The sequence below is a fragment of the Panulirus ornatus genome, chromosome 47 (assembly GCF_036320965.1).
Source record: "Panulirus ornatus isolate Po-2019 chromosome 47, ASM3632096v1, whole genome shotgun sequence".
In the NCBI taxonomy this organism is placed as follows: Eukaryota; Metazoa; Arthropoda; class Malacostraca; order Decapoda; family Palinuridae; genus Panulirus; species Panulirus ornatus.
The window spans coordinates 611,535-629,666 of NC_092270.1; the positions used below are offsets into that span (position 1 = coordinate 611,535).

General features: G+C 42.0%; 1 protein-coding gene across 1 annotated transcript in view; it reads right to left on the reverse strand.

The window, feature by feature from the left end:
• The window catches only part of LOC139763402 (tyrosine-protein kinase Dnt-like), a 487,587-nt gene that overhangs the window by 414,879 nt on the left and 54,576 nt on the right, over positions 1-18,132 (reverse strand). Inside the window, exon 2 of the mRNA XM_071689406.1 lies at positions 13,174-13,280. The gene's annotated coding sequence lies outside the window, so the exon portion shown is untranslated. The remainder of the gene's footprint in view (positions 1-13,173; positions 13,281-18,132) is intronic.

Below are 18,132 nucleotides of genomic sequence, written 5' to 3' on the forward strand. Positions count from 1 at the left end.
GCTTCGGAAAGAGACCATCAAAAATGTCCATACTAAACCCTCGACTAACTCATCTTCACCTCATAATCAGAAAAAACTTTATTACACTTGACACTAGGGGTTAACTTAAAAGCCATCTTGCAACACACTTGACACCATCAGTCTTTGACCTGATCTGTACAGTCAGGCACTGAGCATAGGAAAGTGGGGATGTTAGGAGGCAGGTCGTAGACGATGTCACTGGGAAGAGAGAAGAGTTACAGGCATGAGGAGGAAGGCCTGAAGGTTCTGATAAAGGAGGACGGAAGGAAACTGAGAAGAAAGCCCGAGGCAAAGAAGGAGGGCCAGTGGGAAACTCAGGAGTGAAGTAAGAGATGTGCAAGATGGTAGCCAGAGAAGAGACACCAGTTTACATGACTCAAAGTGATAATCAGAAGCATAAATGAGAAGTCAAGGAAGATTACATGGGAGATGCTGAAGGGGAACAGAGACAAGAGTGATGAACGTAAGTGCTAGAGTGAGTGAATCAATGTAAAAAGGACCGAAACAAAAGAAAAACACAAAAGGTTTACGAGTTGGCAAAGGACCAGTCCATCCATGGTCATGATGGATGAAGGTAGGGAGAGCCGGCGTGAGAACACAGGGATGCTGAATATAACCAAGATAACTGTATTTTGTACCTGTAACACAGGAGTCAGATATCGGCAATCAACAATAAAGAGAGAGGGTTGTGTGAAGGGAGAGAACAAGTTTCTGACGGAGGGACTGGAGTCACGAAGAGGAAATAACAACACAACCGGCAGACGAAGACGACTTGGCTGGAAGATTGGTATTATGTTAGTAAGAAAACCAAAACCTTTCCTTATATTCTTAATCTCAATAATCATCTTGCAACCTCAGTCATCATCTTCCAACCTCAGTCATCATCTTCCAACCTCAGTCATCATCTTCCAACCTCAGTCATCATCTTCCAACCTCAGTCATCATCTTCTAACCTCAGTCATCATCTTCCAACCCCAGTCATCATATTCCTACCAAACCACAGATCACTGGGTCGTGCCCATCACTTTGGCCGTCACTTGGCTGGGATTTATGACAAGTAAAATAACTCATGAATATGAAACACACCGCCGCCTTCCGCACTAACACATCACTGCGGATCCACAACTTAAGCCTTCTGTATCAAAAGGCCACCAGTTCTTTAGTGTGCCTCGGAGAAAAACGATCCACATTGTCTTAAGAAACAAGGGACAATTTACCAGACCCACAAGAGTGTTTTCCAGGATTATTATGACCCGTGAGGAGCACTTTTCAAGTCACATAATGGGCCGGGCGGGGCGGACGTGTCGATCATGGCGGTGGGGTGGGTTGTTGTCGGCCTGGATGGAGGGGGATAGTAGAGTGTAGGGGAAGACAATTGATGGAGGGGGATAGTAGAGTGTAGGGGAAGACAATTGATGGAGGGGGATAGTAGAGTGTAGGGGAAGACAATTGATGGAGGGGGATAGTAGAGTGTAGGGGAAGACAATTGATGGAGGGGGAGGTAAGGTAGCGAGGAGGAGGAGGAAAAAGTTAAGAAAGAAGATAGGGAAGGAATTGAAGAAGTAGGAGTGGAAGAAAGGAGAAAGGGATGGAAGTATGGAAGCAGGGAAGGAAGAAAGGAGGTAGGGATGGAAGAAAGGAAGTAAAGAAGGAAACAAAGTACTTGCATAAAGGATGAGGGGAAATGAGGAGAGAGGCAGACGATTATGACGGACGGACGATGGTAAACAGTAAGGGAAAGGTGACAAAAAAAGACGGCAGAAGCGGGACAGAAAGGGGAAGAAGAGCGGGACTGAGGACAAGACATACACAAAAGAGTGGTGAGGGAGAAGGGAGACAAAGAGCGAGGTGAGAAAAGGTTGGGTTGTATCCACCGAGCCTCAGAGGGGTCAATGAGAGGCTGCAAAGATCTGAGAACAAATGTAAACATGAAACAGTGACAAAAAATCACTGAATGAAACTAATATAACTTGTGGGAAAGAAGAAGCACAAAACAGAAGCAAAAACATACAATGAAAGATTATAAAAAAATACCTACACTCAAACAAGAAAAGACATAACAAGGATAATATGCAAACAAGATATGAGACGAAGATAATATCAAAAAGAAAGAACGAAGAACGACACTTAAAATGCAGTGGTGAAAAACAAAGGGGAAACAGAAGACATATGAGATGAACGCAGTTGATATGACACACACACACACACACACACACACACACTTGCACACATATATATAGATATATAAACAAAGTGTGTGTGTGTGTGTGTGTGTGTGTGTGTGTGTGTGTGTGTGTGTGTGTGTGTGTGTGTGTGCATTAGGGAAGATTTAATATCAAAGATGAGAATTCCTATGAGTAACATTGCTGTGAGTGCAGAATAAGATGAGTAATACCAGACGGGAGATGAAGGGAAGGGCGGAGGACAGTAGGTGGTTCATGATATTCCAGCAGCAGGAATGTGAAAGTAAGAGGAAATGAACAATAGATAAAGGATATAAACAGTGTGAAAACATAAAGGATCAAACAAACTGAAGTATGAGAGGATATAGAGAGTTTCTAGGGTGGACGCTGATCTGATAGTGGGGGCAGGAGCTTTGGCAGAAGGAATGAATAATGTAGTCGTATGTAAGAAGGCACTGGCCAAGTGATATCGACGTGGGGACGGACGGAACCCGTGTCCCTGTTATCAGTGGGTGACGATGGCAACCCTCAGGTAGTGCAAAGATAAAGGTGAAGATGAGATTTTTGAATTCAGGAAGACGTGAGATACTGGTAAAGAAATTAAGTAAAGGAAGAAAACGAGAAGCATTTGGACAAGTTCGCCTGGGTATGACTTTGAATGTTCAACAAGAGATAAATAGTGAAGAATGAAAGACAGAACAGTACGACAAGGAAAAGGTAAAAACCTCGACATACTCTTTAGTTCGTCACATGACTAAAGGTGACGCAGGAAATGACAAGACAAGATTGAGCGGCAGGTGATGGAAGGACAAAGATGATCGGAATAAAGATTCCACCGACGGAGGAGAATGGGAGGGAAGAAGGAGGACATGGCGTGTCCGGGACGCAGCTCCTCAACACCACTGTATAAATCTCTCGTCTGAGGCAAACTTTAGATTAGTTCGCAATTTGTTGTTTCTTCTCGACACGAAAGACCAGCAAAATGAGGTTTTGAGAGAAACAGCTCAGGGACATCTCGAGCTTTATGTGCAAGTTTGCTGGACACCACAGCTTGATAATACGATGTTGTATCTTATGATATAACTTACGTGCATAATGTTATACATCAAGAGAAAAGATTCATGGAGAGGCCGGAGCATAAGAAAGGGCGTAAGGACAAACTATGAACGAAATGTCATCGTAGCGAGGCACTGATGTGACACCAGGACGACCTGGGGGATGGCCGGGCGCTTGTGGCACAGTGCGACGTGGGATGACGACTGACAACAACAGTAGTTAATACCAGCGATCATCATTATGGCTGAACAACGGAGGAGGTAATCATGAAAGTAAACATGGTCATGATCCAGTTACACTGTGGAAACAGGCTGACCAGGTCAAACTGGGGATCACTATTCTGGAGAATCTTTCGTGGTTATACGTAGAGGGTTTTGTTCAGTGATTGTTTAAAACCTTTACTGAATTAGTATCCAAACCAGTGTTCTCAGGCCATTGGTCAAACTTCCATGCAAGGCTACTGCAAGAGGGTATCTTAAGAGTGTCTGGCCTTCAAATTTTCTGGACCTTTTTAACACATGGAAGCTAGTTATAACATATATTCTAATTCAGTCACAATACAAAATGAATAATGAGAAAAACATGATCTCTTATTAGTGAAAGTACTTGACCGACTCCCGAAGGTGTGTCAAGAATTCTTTGTTGCCAGACCGTCTGCAATTTTCCACTTCGCGAGACTCGTTCAGGAGAGAGCCGACACAGTCAAGCCTCAGGAATTATCTTGTTCGACTCAGCTCTTACTTTCTTCTGAAGGTATTCGTGTAAACCCGGGAGAGAGATTTGTATTTTTCTATTGAAGAGCCTTTGCCAGGTGAGGGCTGGGTTCTACGAACTAAAAAAGAAATAAACTGTGTACCTCTGAAATCTCTCTCTCTCTCTCTCTCTCTCTCTCTCTCTCTCTCTCTCTCTCTCTCTCTCTCTCTCTCTCTCTCTCACACACACACACACACACACACACACACACACACACACACACAAGAAATATACATAACACTCCACCATTCCCCAAGTGTAACTCTATAAAACTCCTAAATTGTTATTCCTCTTTTCTCCTTCCTCTTTTATCTCTTCAACCTCTTACATATTTCATCTCAGGACCGACCTCCATGAGATCTTTTCTCTGTAACCGAAACCTTCGACAAGAAAAGAAAAGCAAAATATTCACTTGAGTTGTTCTTTAACTGATGATCAGTGGATATATACAAAATGCCTGGACGCCTCAAATAGCCGACTCTCATAGATCTTTATGTAACATCCCTAAAACTCTTGAGCACGAGGGCACGACCTATGAGCACCAAGGTATGACCCTTGAGCAAGACCTTACGACCCTTGGATATGATGGCCTGGCCATCATTACGCATTACCCATTGTGTTCAAGGGGTTAAAAATCCAGGATCTTTTAATATTTAACCTTGAGACGAGACCTACATATGCTTTCTTGGCCGTGTGAACCAAGCTAAGAGTGAATTCAAACAACAAAGAGTATTTAAGAAAGGAGAGAAAGCACAATGTAAAGAAATGTGAAGACTCACTGGTGGAGTAACAAGAAGCTGTCGTTGAGTAACAGGAAAAATTGGTGTTGGAGAAGGATGAAATAGCAGTGTAGAAGATGGAGCAATGCAGGAAGATGAAGCAGCGGAAGGAAGCAGTGGTGGAGTAAGGAGTACCAGGATACCATGATATACACCACATCTAAAAAGCTGCAGATCTTGTAAACAAAAAAAAGTTAGATATTTCCAGTTACGACGACAGATGCTAGGTGGTGAAAGAACTGGGAAAAGATAGTGGTTATGTGATAAAGGCATGTGGTTATAACGGAAAAAGAGGATCGCTGAAAGAAGCAAAAAAGTGGAATCAGAGGAGCGAAAGGGACTGAAAGAAGAAATGTTGATTCTAAAGGTCAACAGAAACGTACTGACGTGGGGAAAACGGAATGAATAACTTCTGGGGCAGCAACAACAACATCCTAGTCAGGACTGTGGCAAGGTTATCTTACACTCCACTTGATAACAATGAACACCTCTTCTATTGCACCTTTTATCATCTCCAAGACGAGCAGGTGTCCCTGTCGTCCTCGCTGCACATACTGGCCAACTTCTTACCCACAATAACTGTCAAAGGAACATAAGAGAATAAGAACAGCAACAGACCATCGGGTCCTTTCGAGGTTATTTATGGTAGTAGGAGAGATCAAAAACGTAGAAGTTAATGGTGAAAAATTAAAAGGTAAACCTATGAGTGAAGGAGAAGCACCTGTAATTTTTATACCAACTGAAGCACATCTACTGTCAGCAGTGAACTTGAAGTATCGGTCAAGTCTGTCCTCAAACGTATCAATTATGTTGCGTCACCTTCCACACAGAACTATCACTTCCATTCTGCAATCGTAATACAAGCTCTCTTACATGTATGATTATATTCTGATTCTGGAGAAACAGTTTTAACAGGTCATATTAAACAGAGGACTAAAGCAAATGATGCTAAATGCTGATGAGAGAGAGAGAGAAAGAGAGAGAGAGAGAGAGAGAGAGAGAGAGAGAGAGAGAGAGAGAGAGAGAGAGAGAGAGAGTAGGGTTTGTGGAGAGGGAATTATTTTACAGCGCCTACACAACAACCTGCTGGCAAGGATTGCTGTAAAGATTACTTAGAACAGTTTCCCCTGCTGTTGTCAGCTCAACCATGCCAAAATAACCCTGGCCACAGATTAGTGTTGATGATAGACACAAGAACTTCAGTATTTTAAGTTTCGGAAAAACAGCTCATTTTTACTGCAGCAAGTGAGAGGAGGTTGACAGATGCGGACGAGCGGTGAAGTCCGACTAGCAAGACTATATGAGGACGACGAGAGAGGTGCATCAGGGCGGTCCATTGCTACAGCTGGGGAGGTCGACCACCCGAACACAAATAGGATTTCAGGGAGGTGGGGTTCAGTACGGCAGTGGACCAACGTTTCACTGCACACCTCACAGCCGACAACTATCGCAGTACACACACTGGGGTCGACTTGCTCCCTCTCTCACGTAATAATTCCCTCTTTACAACACCTTCAGTTACTTCTCACTATGGAGGAACACTCGTTTGAGGGTCCAGATTAAGGGATGAATTATGTAAGTTCAGGGAAAAGGTTGGTGGTAGTTTGAGAAAGCAAAAACATTTTGTCTGTGGGGAAGGAGACATAGTTTGCTGAAATATGATATCCATAAGATAGGTATGTGATGGCTGTGTTATGGTAAACAGGAAAGAATGTACAGACTGTGGTCAGCATATTTGGAGCGTTAATATCATGACATATAAGGAAAGTGGGAAGAGGGAACTTTTTTTTCTACGTTGGAGAAGGGTTGCTGCTTGTGAAGAACATATCAAGTCCGGTAAGAGAACTAAAATAAGTTGAAAGATAAACTAAACAGACGATGTTTTCATACATAAGCGCTAGAGATAGCTACATAAAAAGTCGGGAAGATGTTAGATTATTTTTCATGTAGAATTTTGAAAAGCAATATTCCAGAATTGACAATTCAAACATACTGATGAAAGTTTACAAAATGCATTTTCCACATTGTCACAACTTTGAAAAAAAAAACGACGGGTTGTAGTTCAACATACAACCAGGTTCTTTGGTTAATGTGTTGTATGTAGAGCCTCAGATGGGACCCGAGGGGCGATCTCCACGGCACCCGTCTACAGCCAAATCATCCAGCGTCAGCTGGAATGAGTGTCAGGTCCATCCTGCTAGATGAGTCCTTGTCTCATGCCTGCCAGCAGACCAGCCTTGACCGAGGCCTGGAACCTGTCTGTCACTCAGTTACTGAGGACTTGAACCACGCCAAACAGCAGCCATATATCCCCAACTGATCACACACCAGCTGACACCAGTCAGGTGAGAGCGAACGCAAGTGAGGTGAAACACCATCTCTTCCAACACAACCCAACTTTTCTCTTCCCTTTTCTCAGTATTCACTAAGAGGGTGTTCTTACAGGACACCAACTTCCCCTCATTCCAAGGCTCACTTATTAGACGTAAAAGATACGAATTATAAACATGACCTGTGTACGTTTACGTCGACAAGACAGCTCCAAAAGATCTACCGTTCTCATTAATTATGTTTAATGAGAACTGTTCAATACAATGAAAGTGTTGAATACCATGAAAGTGTTCAATATAATGAAAGTGTTCAATACAATGAAAGTGTTGAATACCATGAAAGTGTTCAATATAATGAAAGTGTTCAATATAATGAAAGTGTTGAATATTATGAAAGTGTTCAATATCATGAAAGTGTTCAATATAATGAAAGTGTTCAATATTATGAAAGTGTTCAATATTATGAAAGTGTTGAATATCATGAAAGTGCTGAGTATTATGAAAGTGTTGAGTATTATGTATCAAGCATTAGTATCATTTGAGAAGTTGGAAAATGAACAGATTCTGCCATTATGTTGTACACGGAAGACTAAGATAACATGATGCACTTATGATGATCATGCTTCCTGAAGTTAGTTAATTCTGGCTACGAGGGGTTACATGATGGGAGAGTTATAAACAGGAGAATAAGCTCATGACATGAGGCTCATGACGTTATTCTGTTCTACACTCTGAGCTGATGAAATAGACGTGACAGAGATGACGTGACAGAGGTGTGAGAGAGACAGCAGAGACGCGCTGAGGGGAATATAGTGTGTTAAGGACGTTGTACGTTACACGTAGAAGATCCTCCACGAGGAAACTAGTTAAGTATAACTACAAGAAGAGAACCATGAAGATTTTAAGTCATGAAGAACTACATTGCTTCTCCCGAATGATTATATTATTTCTGTTGGTGACGTCTTGCGCGGCAGGACTCTCACCAGCACGAATTACTAACGACTTGGGTGTAATTCCAGACCAGCCAGCCACTAAGATCTTTATAAACTAAAAGAAAATTGTTCCAGCTGCAACAGCTACGTGAGTTATACCCAAGTACCTGAAAGATAAAAGTCTATCAGCTCCATTAAGTTAAGAAACCATTTTATCTTCATCGACACTTAACACATACATAGACAACGCTGATTCCCTCAACTGACGTCGGCGCCATCATCTTACTTAGATGCATCAATATTTTTCACTTCCTCACATCATTATAAAACAAGTAAATCCTCTCTTCCATTACTGATCACATGTCTACCAACCAGCGAGCACACTAACCGAATTTATTTTTTTTTGCCTCTCAAAGAGTAGAATTATTTCTGGCAGGTTTACCTACCAAAACTCCAAGGTAAATTCCTGGCTTGTTGTGTCGAAAGCCGTGTATTCAATGACTGGTGAAGACCACTGCATCTCTCGTCAGGTAGGGAGAGCAGTTAGGTAAACCACCCACGCATGGTTCGGCCAATCGTTGTCTCATGCCTGCCGGCCTTCCCCAGGGCCTGGGGGAGCCAGCCACTCTGTTACCACGGACTCAGCCGCAGCTGAAAAGCGAATATGTACCCGATTCCGGAGCTCACCAACTGTACCCGCTCACACGGAAAAGGACGCTGGTGTGGTGAAGCATCACCTCTTCCCAACCATCGCAACTTTTCCTATTCCAATTTTTTCTAATCTATCTCACTTTTTTTAGTTTCCAGTGAGTCTTTTTCTTACTCCAGTGCGTCAGCATCATCATCCCGATGGTGGCATCAGCTTAATGATTATGACGGCGCGATCCTGAAGCATGATGGGACAACCTTTGCGTATGATAGTTTGGCCTCTAATCTGACCCATGAACGTAAGCATAGGACCACGTAAACAAGACAATTGCACAAGGGCTCAAACCACCTGAGCCAACCTTAGACACAACCTGACCTTGTATATCAAACATGCAAATCTACTGTTAGCTAGTGAGTATCATCGCCGAGAGGCAGACTCACTGAGCGTTGTCAGGAATGGCCCTGCACTAACACGAAGAACAGTGTAGCAAGTGTCAAAATTTGGTCAGGCTGAGCACAGAACCAGATTTTAGCAATCTTCTTTATATTTCAAAACTCTATAATGCATTTGTCATTGTATTACATATAACATATTCATTCAAGAGGCAGTTGCTAACCCACTTGGGCTGCAGTAACAGCCGATGAAGCTCAAGCTCATAGTACCTGGCAAATACGAATCCATGTGGGTGAGCTCACGAGGAAAGAATAACATGAATACATTGCTGCACTACAAGCATATGATGGCCTAATATAGCATCAAAACTACAAATGTAACCCAAGGGTTAAGGTAATTACCCAGGAGGGATATACATTAGTAATAATACCAGCGTATGTAATTACAAACTTTGTAACATCTAATGTCATGATTATTTGGCCACTTGGGCCTGACAAAGACCCTACGCGATCTTGTAATCCTTAATGCTCTCCCGCTCATAAGAAGTTGGTTGGTTAGACTGCACAACTGATAAGCCACTGGTAGAAGCCAAGCTAATCTTGTATTATGCTGAGTGACAAGATTACGGGTTATTATGAAAAAGGTCGACCATTAACATATCAATTATATCCATACATTCAATGAATTTATCAGCTACATCGATTTCTTCAATTGGTGCCACCGGGCTCCGTCTGTTTGAGGTTGCACAGCAAAAGTTACCTTTGGCGAGCTTACATCATCGTCAGCTTACAAAAGAGAGTAGTTTCGTCAAAGAACTTTTCGTTTCAAAGGAGTCCATCCTGTCTAAGCTACTGAGTGAAGTGCGGCCTTATGGGTGCAGAAACCCCTGGAAAACGGTACTAAGTAACACCGGAAGTCTCTCTAATAAAAAGCTCCTTAGATGATTACTGATAACGAAATAAAATTCCTCCAACTCCATCTCAGTCATCATCAATTAAACGATCCCCTCATCATCGACTCCAACCCCTTCCAGACATCAACCGGTGATCCTCTTATATCCACAACACGTGTACACTAACTGCTAACTTGATTCACAAACTTAGAATGTTCCTGTTAGTCTTATTCTTCGGTTTGTTAGAGAATTACTCTCAAAGGTGACGGACGTGTAGCTCCTGATGTCACCCTGTGTGTGTGTGTGTGTGTGTGTGTGTGTGTGTGTGCTGAGTCGTAATCGACCACAAGTTAAAGTAATGGTTCAGGTTGTATATTGTAAGGACATAATTAATTTCTGTTTCATAACTTTCGAGTTTTGAATTCTTAAGTTCTTGGTGTGATCATTTGCTTCATTACTTATATCTTTATATCTTCAAAATTCTTCATTCTTGAGCTTCGTTGTTGCCGTCTCGTAACACTGAATCAAAAGCATAAAACAACTGAACTCGAGATACGTAAATAATCCGAAAGTGAAGCAGACGACACAGTACAGTTCGCGTCATCACAGCTGGGCAGTCTTGCGTGTGACACGATTATGATTAATGAAATAAACAAAAGCTGTCTGATACTGGTTCATTACATGAATGAGGAACGCTAGGAAGCAAGAATTCGTGAAACAACGTGGAACAGACAAGATAAAGTCAACTGGCTGAGGCTTGCGGAACCACAGGAACGACAGGTTGTGTACAAACTCCTCTAGCCATCTGTTGTAGTGTGTATCACGACCCTCGGAGGAAGGGGTGATGCTGACAACCAGTACACTCGTCTCGAGCCATTTCATCCTAGGTCAACTGGGGAGAACTGCTTGGTAAACCACCCATGAAATGTGCCTGGAGAGCTGAGCCATCCGTTGTGTCACGGCTGCCTGCCTCCTACCCCGGGAGCCGAGGGTGCCGGACACTCGGATAGAATGGCCTTGGCTCCTGCTACAGGACAGCAGGCATACCTGACGCACCGCATCATAATCTCTATATAAGCCAGACGAGAACTGGCGTCTGTGTAGGGAACTGAACCTCTATCACCCCAGCACGACTCTCGAGCGTGGCTCAGAATTTATCAGGTAACAATTCTTTCATCAAGAGGGAGCAGGGAGTGTCAGAAGTAGGTTGTAACACGTATGATATTAGCAAGAAACGAATCAACAGTATGGAGTGGACTCTTATACTGCACCTGCCTGTACATCCAAAGTAGTCAAATCTATATCTTTTTCACTTGAAATGATATTCTTAATACATGAGCAATGGCATACAGCTGAGCAGAGAGAGACAGTTGTTAATGTAAAACTGTTTCACTCTCTCATAGAGTTGGTAGTCGACAAGTGGAAGAGATCGACTAATGTGGATGAACACACACAAGGGAAACGAAAGTAAGGACGATACTGCACTGCATATTGATAATTATATTCCTCGAGATTAAGGACAAGAAATAAACCAGAGATGCGGGATAATCACAGAAGAGTAATGAATTGCCTCAAAATTTTCAAGGGCAACTTATCAAATACTCTCTGTATTACGGTTATATATCCTACAATTTGTGAAGTATCTTGTAAACTCTGAGGGATTTCGACGACAGACATGTTATCCTCATTTCTTGTCAACCTTTTAACTTTATTGTCTCATTATAAACTTGCAAGTATGTTCTTGTAATTACTGTTTCCTTGAAGAAATGAAACAATGCCTCAAATGTTGAGGAGCGGCAGTGTTATCCTTCAAGTAATTCATCGAGAACATCTGAGTCGAGTTCACTTACACAGTATCCACAAGTGGTGGGTGACTGTATATAGATGTCACTCTATATTCTTTATACAAGTTAATTTGACGATCTAATTAGGAGGCCCCCCACCCCCGTTCCTGAAGTCACACTAACTCACGTTACATCATATCATATTACATATTATGTATAGCTTGGCTATACATCAACTGTTTAACGCTCTTCCTCCTCTGCGATTTTCTCTATTCAATTCCTTCCTTACAAACACAAAGTCTCTCTGGACACCAACTAACTCGCTAAGATGAAAATGGACACCTCAGTATAAAAGGCCATCTACTCTATCCCTGAAAGACTCCTCTGTTTCATATTGCATCTTTCCATAATATTCCTGGCATTTCCAGCGACTCTTTCAACTATCCTTGTAATATGACCTACTGAGTATCCATAAGCAAATACAAAGTCCATAAAAAGTTATGAATACGAAAAGTAAACGAGAGATGTATCAAATCCTCCGTAATGCTGACTGATTTTGCGCATTTCAAATTGGTTTCGTAGGATAAAGCGAGGGTTACCATGGAAGTCACCGATGATCCTACACTAAGAGGGAATGCAGTGAAGCAAGCGTCAAAAGTAAGTTAGAAAATGACATCAAACTCGCCATTACTCAATTCATATCCCAGAAACGAGCTTAACATCCACTGTTCCTCATATGAACTCAGTAAGTTCTCTCAAGTTATCAGAGTGACTGTGATGCTGACGCCGAGTCAAAGGAGTGACGAAGAGGAACGTAGTTGTGGCGTCACATTATGAGCTACATACAGCTGGTAAGGCCAGCACCACGCACGCACTGAGGGAGAAACCTGATAGAGTGAAGCAGAGAACCAGTGTATGATATTGAGTTAAAACTGAAACTCCATCCTCAAGACTGAGATAAATGCTCAGCTGAATACCACACATAATAATGCTGTTAATATAACAGTGACGAGAAGTGATAATCATAACCAGTGCTGAGCAGTGATAATCATAATCACACTGACGGACGGCAACAACACCAACCATACACAAAGAAGAAAATTACAATTCTGTAATTTTTCTGAAGATGTTACGTAGTGCGCGGTCATCTGTGTGGGTGACGGGGTTTCACTCATCCACACAAGGTATATGACAGGGAGCGACGCCCATGTTAATGAAATGATCAATGGTGAACAACCCAACAAATTTGTTTTCTGAGCTCATTTTCTTTTTCTTTTTCTGAACTCTGTCATTTTTTGTTAAGGATTTTCTGCTCGGCCATCTAGCTTTCTACAATAACCAGGAAGACACGCATAAAATCCTAAATTAAAGAGAAAATGAAAAAAATGGGCAACAACTTACCACCTCTTGTGTCCACACCATTATGTGTAGTGACTGACCCAGCAGACGACTCTGATCAATTGTGTTGATCCTGATTACCATACAGTGAGATACTCTCATGTATCCACCTGAAATGAAATACGAAAATGAGTTATTACAAAACTGTCGGTACAACTCAGCAGAAATTGAAATTAAGGAATAAACAGCTAAAACAAGAATGGAAAGGAAGCCATATAAGACAAAATATGGAAGAGAACTCCCTTAGGCGAAAATGTAGAGTTAGAGAACACCCATAGGGGCTTGTGCTGGGAGTGGTCAAAACCCAGCGCGCAGTGAGAGAGGAGACAGCCCCAGCCATCAGTGGTTGGTGGAGCTGCCACTGTCAGGGAAACAAATGACAGCCTGTAATCTGCCAGAACAGTTCTCTCTGACAAACAATGTACATACATCTCACACTGAGAGAAATATTATGGTGGAAGATGACATCACGGCCTCAAGTGGATATATGAAGGAAAAATCAACAAACGCTCAAATAACTATAATATATATATATATATATATATATATATATATATATATATATATATATATATATATATATATATGTAGAAAAGAATCACAATTTTGCGCGTGATCAAGATATTCCTATGAGTCCACGGGGAAAATGAAACACGAAAAGTTCCCAAGTGCACTTTCGCGTAATAATCACATCATCAGGGGAGATACAAGAGAGAAATATAACAGTCAGTTGATATACATCGAAGAGACGAAGCTAGGGCGCCATTTTACCAAATGGCGTCCCAGCGAAAAAGCACTTGGGAACTTTTCGTGTTTCATTTTCCCCGTGGACTCATAGGAATATATATATATATATATATATATATATATATATATATATATATATATATATATATATATATATGTATGTATATATACAAATATATATATATATATATATATATATATATATATATATATATATATATATATATATATATATATATATATATGCTCGGTAATTTAGTTCCTTTACCATGTTGGTATGGGGCATGAGAGAATTCTGAACACTTTTTAGGTCTGTTGTTTCGCTTGCCTTGCAGGGTTAGGTTAGAACACACCAATATTATGTTTGTGAAAGAATTAGCGCATTGAAAAGTTTCATCATTGATATTTCTTCCACACAAAAGTTACACCGACAGAAGAGTATATTTCGGCAAACGTTCTGCATACAGAAAACAGAGCTGACTGGTTCCCACCACGGATCCTTATTATCAACTGACAACTGGTGAACTTGTCATATTTCAGATTTTGTTTAGGAAACTTAGACAAAAGCAAATGCCTCAGGCGTACCTGATGAAATCTAGAGACAAATACCCACAGACAACTGACACGGCAACAGTGTAATATGTAAGTACAACAGCACATACTACATAACACTACACGTGGGATTCAATAACTGTTATATACAATAGAAACAAAATGACGGATGAATTCCTGCCATATGTAGAGATATTTGACAGTACCGACCAAGAAACTTTCAGTTATAAGATAGCGTCACTACTTTACTGAAGATCCTGTTCTTCCATGCGTGGGCCAGGGCCAGGACCACGGCCAGGCCAGACCAGGGCCAGGCAAGGGCCAGGACTAGGGCCAGGCCAGGGCTAGAACCAGGGCCAGGCCAGGGCCATTCACGTGTCCCTCGGGACCGTGACCCAGCTGGTAAGGGCTGCTTCCTCTTGGTTAGGAGGCAACAGACGGTCGACTGATAATGTTATTACCCTCATAAAGTTAGCGATCTTACTGCTGCCCATGTCAGACCCCAGGCCAAGCAGGAGCGGGGCCGAACTCATGGCAGAATCTACACTGCTATAGATAGCAACAGCCCAGCGTACGCTGATCGCTACATAATCGTCATTTCATATACTGTTACAATTACTGTACTGTAATCGACTGAAGATCACATTCTGTGTATCAGGAGTGATACCATCATCGTCCCTGAAGAGCTCTTGTATCTGTATAGCTTATATATGCAGATATGCATGCATATAGAAATGTATGCACAAAAGGTTTACAGGGAAAGGTCTGTGGGCCCTGGTTGTGGACTGTGAGCTGTAGTTTCAGTGAATTACACATGACCGGACCTCAGCATTCACATGGTAATGGTTTCCCCAAAACATCTGACAACTAGACTAATAACATTCGTTTCTCCACAAAATTTGATTATTTCATATCGCGTCTTTAGCTCTTGTTCGTGGCAGTAAGTCTCACGTTGCCTATCTCCAGCCGTGGCAGCAGGTATCATCATGCCTGCCTCCAGCTCCTGCTCCCGCCATATATACAATGCTTCATTATTCTCTTACATAAGAGAGTTACCAGCGTTGCCATGGTCACCTAATATTGACAAACACGCTCTATTCACGCCGCACATTAGCACCGTTTACCGCCGCACAAAATAAGCCTCGGGTGTACAATGAGTTAATGAGACGCTTTTTAAAACAAGTTGGTAGTAATTTCCATTGCAATAGGACATGAATATTTATATGGCAGTGCATCCCTTGGGTGTATTTTATATCGTCAGTAGTGAATTTCTCCATATTGATCAGAAGGACGCACGATATTAAACACGATCAACAGGACGGAAACAATGTATTTTCAGGTGTGTGTGTGTGTGTGTGTGTGTGTGTGTGTGTGTGTGTGTGTGTGTGAAATTAGGAAACATCGGCAATGATGTCCAAATAACCAACAGCGGAGCTAACAATGTATTTAGATTTACCATACGAGACACTGGTTATGATGATGGTTTTAGTTACATCTAGGAGATGTCACGCTACCTCCAAGTGACACATTTTCCAGGAACAAACAGTTTGTTTACCTGACACATTCAGTGGATCTTACCTCTGGCTATTCCCTAAAACCTATCTTATATGAGACCTCGATTTGTGATGGGTTAACACGATCGCAAGTCACGGAGTTATGGTGTGACGTCAGGCGAACAACCTGGACCACGAGAGGCCTTCCTGGCGGGGCTTATATAAAGTGCAGCTGATGGTGGGAAAAGTCATGAAGAGCAATATACATCAGAAACTTTCGTGAGAGACGATATCCTCATGAGGCGCAGACAAGAGGCACGTATGCGTTCTTATATAGTCTGCAGAGAGAGAGAGAGAGAGAGAGAGAGAGAGAGAGAGAGAGAGAGAGAGAATGTTATAGAAGTAAGGGAGGTAGAAGGAGGTCCGAGTTTGGTCACCTTGTGAGGAAGACGCCCTCCTCCTTCCTTTCCTCCAGAGGGACCTGCCGGCTCATGTCTGCCTTACCTCAACATGAGCAGGAGAAATCAGTCTTGAGTATGTCCGAGGAACATGATTTCCACTGGGGGTGTTAGAAACGCTTCAGCAGGAGAAAGAATTGGCTGTGTGGACCATTGAGAAAGAAGTAAAAGAGAAGTTGGTGAGGAGTAGGGGAAGGAGGGTTGGGCACATGACTTGTTATTGTCAAAGATAGTGAGTGTAATGTGTACAGGTAAGGCAAAATGGAATAATTCGACCACTTTAGTGCCACAGTGACGAAGATAACGTGACGACTGGTACTAAGGGGACATTCCCCTACTTAAAGTGACTAAATGACTCCAGATAGTAAGGTAACTTCTAAGTCATGATACCATATCCCAAGTGTAAAATGATTCACATTATCGTATTACATGAGTCAGACATTCTAGATGTCAGCGGTCCAAGCCGTGAACAGTTTCCATCAATGAACCCTTTAAGTCATCAGAAATGATCACAGACCTCTGCGTTCAGGCGACGATTAGCTAAAGACAACATTTAGTTAATTCATCATACAAACTCATCTTGCTTGATTATAAAATGAATCGAATTTTACCAAAATTGATTAGCTGTATTTAGTTCCTCCGGTTGTGATAGTTTCAGTTCCTCCTGCTGTCAAATGTCTCTTCCCTCCGTCGGACGGACACATCTCATGCCCAAATTTTAGTCTAACATCTGCATCACCACCTGACACTTGCAGCACAGCCTCCCAGGCCACCCTCCAATATGCAGCAGCTGGCAGCTGAACCAGCAGAAAATTAATTTGCAGTTGTTTCTCGCGCAACAAAAGTCATTGTTTTCGTAGCTTCGACATCTTGCCTCTGGTGTGATGAAGGTCTTGTTGCTCGGCTGCCCACCTGCAGTAGTGGGCTATATCTCTGTACGTCTGTGTTGGATCCAAGATGAATTTTGACCAATATTCTTATCTTCTGGGAAACTATGTGCTTAAAACAACGAAAAGGTCCTGCCGATATTCCAAGCGCTCTGATTCTATGCTTCCTGCTAACTGACGCTCTTGTATAAAAAGCTTAATCAAAACTAAGAAAAAGAATTCTCATAACATGTTTTTATGAAGGTTATCGATGACTCAGTACGACTGAAGCAAATGATATCTGAAATGTGGAGAAAATTTTCTTTGATTGAATATAAAATATTTTGAGTTTCATGGAGAAACCTGTTACCTCAAGTAATTGGAATCATGAAGAAAATTCTGAATCATTCGGTACGAATGCCTGGACGTGCATTCGACATTTCCCAACACAAGTGCTGTTCACACATGGCATTTGTTTGCAACATGTTTGAAATTGTTCACCACAGGTTTGAAGTTGTTCACCTCAGGTATGAAGTTGTTCACCTCAGTTTTGGGGTTGTTCACCACAGGTTTGAAGTTATTCACTTCAGGTTTGAAAACAGGTTTGAAATTGTTCACTTTAGGTTCGGGGTTGTTCATCTCAGGTTTGAAGTTATTCACTCTGGGAATGCTTGTCAGGAAAATAATCCTTGGGAAAATCATCATTTCAAAAAAGTTTCAATCACCAACTTCTTCATTCTCAGGAGGCTGGACCTAGGGTTGGCTGCCCAGCAGGTTGTGGCGAGCCTCGGCCAGTGTCGTCTTCATCTGCGTTAGGAGGCAACGAATGGTCTGCTGCTGATGATA